The sequence below is a fragment of the Schistocerca piceifrons genome, chromosome X (genome assembly GCF_021461385.2).
Source record: "Schistocerca piceifrons isolate TAMUIC-IGC-003096 chromosome X, iqSchPice1.1, whole genome shotgun sequence".
Taxonomy (NCBI): domain Eukaryota; kingdom Metazoa; phylum Arthropoda; class Insecta; order Orthoptera; family Acrididae; genus Schistocerca; species Schistocerca piceifrons.
The window spans coordinates 596,013,203-596,025,266 of record NC_060149.1 but is presented as its reverse complement, the minus strand read 5'-3'; positions in this window follow the sequence as shown (position 1 = coordinate 596,025,266).

Below are 12,064 nucleotides of genomic sequence, written 5' to 3'. Positions count from 1 at the left end.
GGGCCTCCCGGCCAACAATGCCATACGTTCATTCCATTTCATTTCATTATGACGAGAAATATGTAGCATCGTTAAATTTACACGTTATTACCTTAGTGTCTGAAGAGGGTTGTTACCTGTACTTTCAAGACTGCGAGATCCATAAAAAAGCACGCTTCCGTCGATATTGTTCGGTCTGCTACGCGCTTTAAATTGCTGAGTGCTCTTTTCATGTGCCTTAGGTATCGTTCGCATACACCGACGAAGCAGTACAATTATTTTTCTATTGATATTCACTTTGGAGTTTATTACTGTTTTCTTTTTTTTTGTCTGGGGATGTAAGCAGACCTTAATAGATTACTTTGATCTGTGACTTGAAAGTAGCTGCTGTCATCGTATTCGTCGATACTTGTAAGCCATTCTTCGTGAGAAATGTATAATCGCCCATACATTGCATCACTTCGTGCGTTACAATGGCAACCGAAAGAAAGAGCTTGTATTGCGTCACTGGCTGGGGTACTTCGCCTGTTTTTTCATTTGCCTAATTGTATAGGAAACCCTTCTTAAGACGTGAGTGTTGTTCTTTTGTTGTGAGTGACTATAATGTATGCGAGTAAAGAGTAATGATGTTGATGAAAAACGAGGAGAGGGTGAAACCTGGCGCCGGAGAATAACTTGCCCAATTCTATTCAATATATCCTCATTAGTTAAGCGATCAACCCACCTAATCTTCAGTATTCTCCTGTAGCACAACATTTCAAAAGCGTCTGTTCTCTACTTGTCTAAATTGTTTATTTTCCAGGTTTCAGTCCCATTCATGACTACACTCATTACAAATACTTTCAGAGAAGACTTACTAACACTTAAATCTATGTGATTCTTCACTTTCTCCCGGTGTATTTCTTGCTCGAACAGTCCACGGTTGTACTGCCGGTCCATAGTTCCAACCGGTACAATATTTCGGCGACCAGACGTGTCGCCATCGTCAGGTGCGCTGACGAACTGAGCTCCAGAGGGCGGGCGGCCGTCTTAAATCCCCTCCCACTGCGAGGCGTTCTCTCCATGGTCCGCGCCCGCGGCCGCGCCCGCGGCCGCGCGTCGGCGGTCGCTGAGACGCTGGCGTCGGCGTTTGTGGTGACGTCTGTGTAATTGCCCTATCCGCCCTGGTCGCCCGTCGTTTTCTTTGCTGAGCGTCTTTTTAATTAGACTCAATGCTGGTTCCCATGTCTTGCTGAGGTTATAGCCCCAATATCGGTTGATGAGTCCATCCCTGCTACGAATTTTGATAGCCTCTCTAACGACACTGTCCCAGTATTTAGATGTCTGTGCCAAGACCCTGGTATGTTGGTAGCCCATTTCGCGATTTTTCGGACAAACAGTGCTCTGTGACCGCCGACTTGTTGGCGTACCTAAGTCGAGTGTGCGTCTGATGTTCTCGGCATCGATCTTTGATGGTGCACACTGTCTGTCCAATATAAGTTTTCCCACACTTACACGGGATCTGGTATATGCTGGCCTTCTGCAAACCGAGATCGTCTTTGACACTTCCCAATAATGCTCGTGTTTTATTGGGTGCGCAAAAGACAGTTCCTACTCGGTGATTCCTCAATATCCGTCCTATTTTCCTCTATAGTGCGCCAGTATATGGTATATAGGCAGTGGCTATATCTTCCTCCGTGACTTCTTCCGTCTCCACATGCTGTACTGTAGAGGTGGGGCGGAGAGCGCGCCTGATCTGCCATTCCGAGTACCCGTTTTTTTCGGAAATACAGTTTTGAGGTGTTCCAACTCATGGGGCAGACTCTCTGCATCAGAGATGGTGTGCGCCCTGTGCACCAGTGTTATTAGCACCCCATTCCTCTGCGAAGGGTGGTGGCAGCTATCCACAAGTAAATAGAGGTCGGTGTGCGTTTTCTTCCTGTATACCCAGTGGCCAAGGATGATATTCGCTCTTTTTTGACCATGACGTCCAGGATTGATCATCTTCCTTCTTCTTCGGTGGCCATAGTGAATTTGATGTTCGGATGCATGGAGTTCAGGTGTGTGAGGATGTCTAGGAGCTTGTCCCTTCCATTGAGCCAGATCACGAACGTGTCATCCACATAACGGTGAAAATAAGTAGGTTTCCATTTGGATGACGCCAAAGCTTCCTCCTCGAAGTACTCCTTATAGAAATTCGCGACCACAGTCTAGAGTGGGCTCGCCATTGGGACTCCTTCTGTTTGTTCATAGTATTCTCCATTCAAGAGAAAATAGCGGAGGTCAGAATGTGCCAGAAAAGGTCTTCTGTGCAATAAGCTCAACTGACTCTTGAAGAGGCACCCTGGTGAATAATAAAACAACGTCAAAACTCACCAGGATATCTGAGTCTTTCAGCTTGAAGTTGTCGAGACGTTTTACGAAATCCACAGAATTACGAACGTAAAAGAAGATTGTATACATGGAAGAATCCTGGAGATACTAGAAGGTATCAGATAGATTATATAATGGTAAGACAGAGATTTAGGAACCAGGTTTTAAATTGTAAGACGTTTCGAGGGGCAGATGTGGACTCTGACCACAATCTATTGGTTATGAACTGTAGATTAAAACTGAAGAAACTGCAAAAAGGTGGGAATTTAAGGAGATGGGACCTAGATAAACTGAAAGAACCAGAGGTTGTACAGAGTTTCAGGGAGAGCGTAAGGGAACAACTGATAGGAATGGGGGAAAGAAATACAGTACAAGAAGAATGGGTAGCTTTGAGGGATGAAGTAGTGAAGGCAGCAGAGGATCAAGTAGGTAAAAAGACGAGGGCTAGTAGAAATCCTTGGGTAACAGAAGAAATATTGAACTTAATTGACGAAAGGAGAAAATACAAAAATGCAGTAAATGAAGCAGGCAAAAAGGAATACAAACGTCTCAAAAATGATATCGACAGGAAGTGCAAAATGGCTAAGAAGGGAAGGATGTAGAGGCTTATCTCACTAGGCGTAAGATAGATACTGCCTACAGGAAAATTAAAGAGACCTTTGGAGAAAAGAGAACAACTTGTATGAATATCAAGAGCTCAGATGGAAACCCAGTTCTAAGCAAAGAAGGGAAAGCAGAAAGGTGGGAGGAGTATATAGAGGGTCTATACAAGGGCGATGTACTCGAGGACAATATTATGGAAATGGAAGAGGATGTGGCTGAAGATGAAATGGGAGATACGATACTGCGTGAAGAGTTTGACAGAGCACTGAAAGACCTGAGTCAAAACAAGGCACCGGGAGTAGACAACAATCCATTAGAACTGCTGATGGCCTTGGGAGAGCCAGTCCTGACAAAACTCTACCATCTAGTGAGCAAGATGTATGAGACAGGCGAAATACCCTCAGACTTCAAGAAGAATATAATAATTCCAATCCCAAAGAAAGCAGGTGTTGACAGATGTGAAAATTACCGAACTATCAGTTTAATAAGTCACAGCTGCAAAATACTAACGCGAATTCTTTACAGACGAATGGAAAAACTGGTAGAAGCCGACCTCGGGGAAGATCAGTTTGGATTCCGTAGAAATATTGGAACACGTGAGGCAATACTGACCTTACGACTTATCTTAGAAGAAAGATTAAGGAAAGGCAAACCTACGTTTCTAGGTTTGTAGACTTAGAGAAAGCTTTTGACAATGTTGACTGGAATATTCTCTTTCAAATTCTAAAGGTGGCAGGGGTAAAATACAGGGAGCGAAAGGCTATTTACAATTTGTACAGAAACCAGATAGCTGTTATAAGAGTCGAGGGTCATGAAAGGTAAGCAGTGGTTGGGAAGGGAGTGAGACAGGGTTGTAGCCTCTCCCCGATGTTATTCAATCTGTATATTGAGCAAGCAGTAAAGGAAACAAATGAAAAATTCGGAGTAGGTATTAAAATCCATGCCGGCCGAAGTGGCCGTGCTGTTAAAGGCGCTGCAGTCTGGAACTGCAAGACCGCTACGGTCGCAGGTTCGAATCCTGCCTCGGGCATGGATGTTTGTGATGTCCTTAGGTTAGTTAGGTTTAACTAGTTCTAAGTTCTAGGGGACTAATGACCTCAGCAGTTGAGTCCCATAGTGCTCAGAGCCATTTGAACCATTAAAATCCATGGAGAAGAAATAAAAACTTTGAGGTTCGCCGATGACATTGTAATTCTGTCATAGACAGCAAAGGACTTGGAAGAGCAGTTGAACGGAATGGACAGTGTCTTGAAAGGAGGATACAAGATGAACATCAACAAAAGCAAAACGAGGATAATGGAATGTAGTAGAATTAAGTCGGGTGATGCTGAGGGAATTAGATTAGGAAATGAGACACTTAAAGTAGTAAAGGAGTTTTGCTATTTGGCGAGCAAAATAACTGATGATGGTCGAAGTAGAGAGGATATAAAATGTAGACTGGCAATGGCAAGGAAAGCGTTTCTGAAGAAGAGAAATTTGTTAACATCGAGTATAGATTTAAATGTCAGGAAGTCGTTTCTGAAAGTATTTGTATGGAGTGTAGCCATGTATGGAAGTGAAACATGGACGATAAATAGTTTGGACAAGAAGAGAATAGAAGCTTTCGAAATGTGGTGCTACAGAAGAATGCTGAAGATTAGGTGGGTAGATCACGTAACTAATGATGAAGTATTGAATAGAATTGGGGAGAAGAGTATGTGGCACAACTGGACAAAAAGAAGGGACCGGTTAGTAGGACATGTTCTGAGGCATCAAGGGATCACAAATTTAGCATTGGAGGGCAGCCTGGAGGGTAAAAATCGTAGAGGGAGACCAAGAGATGAATACACTAAGCAGATTCAGAAGGATATAGGTCGCAGCAAGTACTGGGAGATGAAGAAGCTTGCACAGGATAGGGTAGCATGGAGAGCTGACCACAACAACAACAACGAACGTGGTGAGGGCATTTAGCCACATAAGGCCTAGTAATTCTGCCAGGTAGTTGGTCAACAAATATGTAGGTGTCCTAATGTTGCTGACAATTGGGCGTAACGGCACCCCTTCTTTGTGGACTTGAGAAAGTCCATAAAGTCTTGGCTATACCGGTCTTTGAGATATCAATTTCTTGGCGACACCCTCTGGTAAATTCGCGTCCTTGAGGAGAGCCCTAGTCTTGTTCTCCACCTTCTTATAACTGCCATCGGGTTTACGTACAAGTTGTAAACAGTCTTATACTCCCTGTGTTTTGCCTCTGCGACCTTCAAAATTTCAAAGGGAGTATTCCAGTCAACATTGTCATTAATGTTCTCTAAGTCTACAAATACTGTAGACGTAGTTTTACCTTTCGTTAAACTATCTTCTAACAAAAGTCCTACGGTCAGTATTGCTTCGCGCGTTCTCCGGTATCCAAAGTGATCTTCCCCGAGGTCAGCTTTTACCAGTTTTTTCCATTCTTATGTAAATAATTCGTGTTAGTATTTTGCAACCATGACTTATTAAACTGATAGTTCGGTAATATTCTCACCTGCCAGCAACCGCTTTCTTAAAAATTGGAATTACTACATTCTTCTTGACGCCTGAGGCTATTTCGTCTGTCTTGTGTATCGTCAACACCAGATGGAAAGTTTTATCATGTCTGGCTCTCCTAAGGCTATCAGAAGTTCTTACGGAATGTCGTCCATTCCTGGGACCTCGTATCGACTTAGGTCTTTCAGTGCTCTGTCAAATTCTTCTCATATTATCTCCCATATCTTCTTCATCTAGCTCCTCATCTTTTTTTTTAAATTATTGCGTTCAAGTTCATTTCCTTTGCATAGCCACTCTATACATTCTTTCCACCACACTGCTTCCCATTCTTTGCTTAGCACTGGTTTTCCATCTGGGCTCTTGATATTCATACAACTGCTTCTCCTTTGTACAAAGGCCTCTTCAGTTTTCCTGTAGGTGTTATCTGTCTTTCCTCTAGTAAAATATGCTTCTAAATCATTACATTTGACCTCTAGCTATTCATGCTTAAGCATTATGCATTTCCTGTCAATCTCATTTTTCAGACGTTCGTATTCCCTTTCACCTGCTTCATTAGCTGTGTTTTATATTTTCTCCTTTCATCAGTTACATTCAATATGTCCTATAATAACCAAGGACTTTTACTAAACCGTGTCTTTTTACCTATGTTATACTCTGCTGCCTTCACTATTTCATCTCTCACAACTACCTATTCGTCTTCTAGTCTATTTCTTTCCCCTGTTCTAGTCACTCGTTGCCTGATGCTCCCTCTGACACTCTCAACAGCTTCTCGTTCTTTCACCTTATCCAAGCCCCATCTCCTTAATTTCCTGTCTTTTTTCCGTTTCTTCAATTTTAATCTACAGTTCATAAACAAGAGATTGTGGTCAGAGTCCACAACTGCCCCTGTAAATGTTTTACAGTTTAAAATCTGGTTGCGAAATTTCTGTCTTACTATTATATTATCAATCTGAAACATTCTGGTGTCTCCAAATCTCTTCTACATATACATCCTCCTTTCATGATTCATCTACATCTACATGATTACTCTGCAGTTCACAGTTAAGTGCCTAGCAATGATTAAATTATACTCTGTGAAAAATACTGACAGGAAGTTTCCTCTTTCATTCCTTTCCCTGAGTCCATACTCACCTACTGTTTTTCCTTCTCCAACTTTTCCCACTATTGAATTCCAGTCCCACATCATAACTAAATTTTCGTCTCCTTTAACTATCTGAATAGTTTCTTTTGTGTCATCATACATTTCTTCAATCTCTTCATCATCTTTGGAGTTAAGTAGCATATAAACTTGGGTTACTGTGGTGCGTGTGAGCTTCGTTTCTATTCTAAGATGCTACTCCAGGCGGGTGTAAAAATGAATGTGCACAATGGAAAATAATGAACGCGAAAATCAAGATTTGGCCCTTTCTGACTACTCCCTGAAGCAGATCTTAGGATCTCTTAGTTGTTATATTATTTCTTCCTTCTTGCTCTTTAACATATAAATTACAACATAAGCATAAATGAATGGTTAAGGCATCTAGTAACTACAAAAGATACATGTAGTTTCTGCTTATACATTTATTGCAGATTAAAAACCATTTATATATTACAAATGTTTATATATCAATGTCCAATGGACATAAAGAGATACAAATGAATTTCTTAACTAATATGATTGATCAAACTGCCCAAATCCGCCCCCTTTTATGGCTACGAGATCTAATATAAGTAACGTGAGATGACTGACATCATCTACGCACCAAACACTAGAAGACAATACTTGCAAAGATGATCTACAGTGGTGTGCAACCTCAGTGGAAATACAACTTACGTGATCACAGCTGTTTAGCTTTATAGCCCTAATATGCCGAATCAGTTAGCATTATCACGGTGTGTACTGCATCCAGTGCGTCAGAGTGATGGTTCTCGTACACGTCTGCGACGGTGGAAGAACTCCAGCCATAAAATGAAAACTCTTTCAAACACTAGGACGGCAGAAGGCGGTCCTCTGATTAGTATAATCTAATACTGTCTTCTCTTCTCTGTGTTCTACAGACAAGAAACGCGAACTCCCAGCCACAAGGGCGGAATTCAGGTATCATTTCTACTTGAGTATAGACAAAATAAGTGCTCTCAATCACTGAACGCTGCGTACTCAACGGCGACTCCCTACCTGGAGGCGAAGTCCAGATTCGATAAGTTCGCAACAGTACAGTGCCTAACCGTTCTAACTATAAAATCTCCTGGGAGCAAAGACAGCTATAAAATCTCCTGGGAGCAAAGACAGCAAGTCCATCTGTACCAACAAAAGCTGATACTGAGCGACCGTCAAACACGGGCGCTCAAAACGGAAGACCTCTTTTTTTCCACCGCTGGCTCTCCAGCGAAGCACGGCTCCCCTCCCTCCCAGGAAATAACCCAGCCTGCGTGATTTCCGAGGTAACGCTTCCTCGTTCCTCTCTGTGGCGTCCAAGATTTTCAGAGTTTCGGAAGTATTATCCGGTTATACTTCCGGCCTCGCTGTAATGCCGGCCAGCCACCACTCTATTGTGCTTCAGCGCTCAAGTGCCCCGACCGTCCGTCTTGGGCTACTTCCTGTTCTTAGAAGGATCAACACACTTGTGCAGGCTTTTCCACCCAGGGCCAGAGTTACGCCTGTATTTTCATTTCCACTGGCGTTCCAACCTCTACTAGTATATGCAATCATTCATTACACCGTTTTGATAATAAAGACAATCCATCACCTTTCATGCAATAAGCGTTAACAACTATTTACAAGGTATACGTGACAATGTCAGTCTTCTTTAAATATTCAGGTATACGATGTACAACCTATCAAATGATAGCTGATTCCAGTGGCAAATCACGGCAAAGTATGTAGATGAGTGCTTATAAGGTGCGAAATTATAGCCACCTTACACTATCCTGGTTACAGAAAAGCGTTCGTTATACTGTTCATAATAGCTTACCCGCATTCCTATTTTTTAAATCATCATTAAACCAACTCCTGCGCTACACGTGTTTAATTTTATATTTATAAACCTGTAATGACCTGACCAGTAGTTCTGTTCCTCCTGCCACCGATTACTTAGGATTACTTCGCCTTTTTTTATCTGGTATATCTCAAATTCATTAAAGACGGCGAATTAACTCTTTTACGGAAGACTGAAGACGAAACAGGAATCGATACTGCTACAATAATCAACAAAGCATGCAAGTGAAGTGATTTAGAGAAGTCGCGGACGAGGATTGATCCCCACACAGTTGGAAAACGTGTACATTGGTATAGTCGCTGTGCCACCTCGATGACTTTAAAAGAGTAGTTACATTGACTTTCCTATATGAATGAGTGCTTATAAGTTGTTTAACAGATACCATAGCGGATTATAATTATGTTTTGAGTCGAGAAAGAAATTTCAGCCGTCTTCCGTGGTCTCTTGGTGAGGGATAGCAGGGGGGAGCCGCGGACAAAGAGTCGTGGGGCTCATCAGGTTTGAAATTTTGAAAATGCACCTCACCCGATTACACAATTACAAGCCTACTAGTTGTTGTAAATGAATAGCAAAATAACTGCAATAAACAAACACTACATTAGTGGGTCACACTAGTAAAATGAATTACGGGTAATTCCCATAACGAAGAGCAAGTGTCAAAGCATAGTGCACTAGGTTCCTTATAATCAGTAGCAAACACGATATCTAACCTTCGTACAGTGCATTTCGTGGAGTGGTTCCTTGTCCCAGGTAATGATGCCCCTGCAACGTTTTGTATTCTGATGAGGTTTTATCTACAAAACTTTATTGCAGCACTGCTCCAACCAGCAGAGTACGCTGTATCTTATGGTACACAATCAGAGCTCGAAACATGACGCATGAAGATTAAATTAAAATTAAACGAGATTTTAATGCCTTTAAGTTCTAAATAAACCTAGCTTATCCTTACAGTAAAAAAAGAGTTAAACAACATTGCCAGCTGCTTTTGTTCAACACACGACCACACAAGGGTATGCTTCCGTTCAGGATGGGGTCATCTACCTTTTGCTTTCTGAGCGAGTGTCACATTCTCTATCATCTTGGGGCTGTTGGCGATGGCAAAGCCAAAAGAATTATACGTCAAATTAATTCTACACTTCAGTAACTTAAGACTTTGGAGACATCCTCATCTCAAGGCTTTTGAAGGCAATTCTCTTACCGTCACATATCTAGGCAAGACCCATCTTCACAGCTTGAACTCTTACCACTTCGAGCTGTGCTTTCATCTTTACAGTGCATAACGCTATAGCGTATTAACATAAATGTAGCTTGTAGTCTATTACGAACACTCGATAAAAAATAATTTGTTGAAATGTGTTTGGTTACGCCCTCGTAATAATGGACCATAACGAGAGAAAGGCCAATACGATGAACGGTTTTTGTTTCGCCTCGCAGCAGATTCAGATCAGGAGTTTACATTTCTGACATCCACAGGAATGAAACTTCCTGGCAGGTTAAAACTGCGTGCCGGACCGAGACTCAAACTCGGGTCCTTTGCTTCTTTTTTTTTTTTTTAATGTCATTTTGTTCGTTATAGTTTGTTGCAATTGTTCCTGGCGGACGTCCCCTGACGCTCGTTGAAGTTCATTATTGGTCCGGTCACTCACTATTTTCATTACAGAGGGCAGCTAACCCTCTGACCGAACACGTTGAGCTACCGTGCCGGCGTCCTTTCGCGGGCAAATGCTCTATCAACTCAGCTACCCAAGCACGACTCACGCCCCGTCCTCACAGCTTCACTTCTGCCAGTACCTCGTCTCCTAACTTCCAAACTTTACAGAAGCTCTCCTGCGAACCTTGCAGAACTAGCAGTCCTGAAAGAAAGGATATTGCGGAGACATGGCTTAGCCACAGGCTGGGGGATGTTTCCAGAATGAGATTTTCACTCTGCGGCGGAGTGTGCGCTGATATGAAACTTCCTGGCAGATTAAAACTGTGTGCCGGACCGAGAGCACTTGCCCGCGAAAGGCAAAGGTCCAGAGTTCGAGTCTCGGTCCGGCACACAGTTTTAATCTGCCAGGAAGTTTCATATCAGCGTATACTCCGCTGCAGAGTGAAAATATCATTCTGGATCCAGAGGAATGTTTATTTTAAGACTGTCTGGTAGCAGCACATGCAGCTAGAAGTCGTCTCCTCTTCATACCGCGTATACACTGCCGGAAAAAATTTTGTACACCTGGAGATACCTCGTCGATTTTGATCCGATGACGGCATATGACACCTGGGGGATAGCAGATGATAATTATTTCAACGTCGTCAGCCAACAGATAGCGTAATGGTATAGCTAATAGTGCGCCATCTGTGTCTACACTTTAAAAGGGCATGCTTACAGCCAGAAGGCTCTGTGTGGTGCAAACGTGTAAAGCAAGCAGACAACCATGCCACAGAGACGAGCTCGTTCTGCCTACAGCCAAGTGAACGAGTTTGAAAGGGGTCAAATTGCGGCCTACCGAGTGGCGGGATGGTCCTTTCGTAGTATTGCCACGCAAGCTGGACGTGCAGTGTCAGTTTTGCAACGACGAGAACCAGTGGTCATGCGAATATTCTCACTCCTGTTAAGTGTGGTTCTGGATGTCCATGCAGCACAGGTGCCCACCAGAATCTCGTGGAGTGCATTCGTCCAAGACACGCCCCGCCCCAGGCCTTATGAGCTGCGGAGCGATAAGCTACAAATCTCTTATACCTTTGGTGTTTCCGGAAGGGACGCTAAGCAGCGGTCGGTACGTGCAGCGCATTATTAGACCTGTCCTTTTGTCGTTCTTGAAATAGCAAGGTGATGTGTTGTTCCAACAGGGTAGTGCTCGCACGCAATCTGCCCCTGAAACCCTACGTGCTTTGCAAGACGTGCATCAACTTCCCTACCCAGCATGATATCCAAACTTGTATCCAATCGAGCAAGTGTGGGATGTGATTGGATGAGAAGTGACTTGTACGGCTCGTCAACCACCTACTCTTACGGAAGTACTTGAACAAGTTGAGCAGGCATGGCATAATGTATCCCAGGACAGTATTTACAATCTGTACTCGATGCTAGAGTCAGCGCCTGTACTGCCGCCCGTGGAAGCTACACCACCCACTAATATATGTGTTGCAGCATGGGTCGATACCTAGTACCTCAGAACCACTTGTGCGATTGATCTGTAAATGTAATCATTTTACGTACTCCGTGTGCACTGCTGCTACAATAAATCATGACTGAAATGGAAACCTCTAAAAGGGTGTACTTTTTTTCCGGCAGTGAATTTTAAACAGACTCACACTCATCCACATAAAACAACTACCCTCCTCTCCTTCCTCACTCCTTCAAATAAAATGCAGTCCATCTAGATTACGAAAACTTCTGTTATGGACCAGTGTGTCTGAGCACACTGCTTGCATTAAGAAAATGCAACAAAAAACGCTACAGATATGTGTCACGTAATCAATCGCACATCAGATTATTATTATTGTTATTATTATTGAAAGCTTTCTGTCTTAGAGCAAAACATTATGCTCTGACATTCATGTTAGGAAGAAGCCAGTTTCGGAACATCGGGCTGTTGCCGACAAATTGCACTATCAAATGTTAACAAATTGGTTTAGAACTTTCAGTGCTATTCCCAACAGTACTT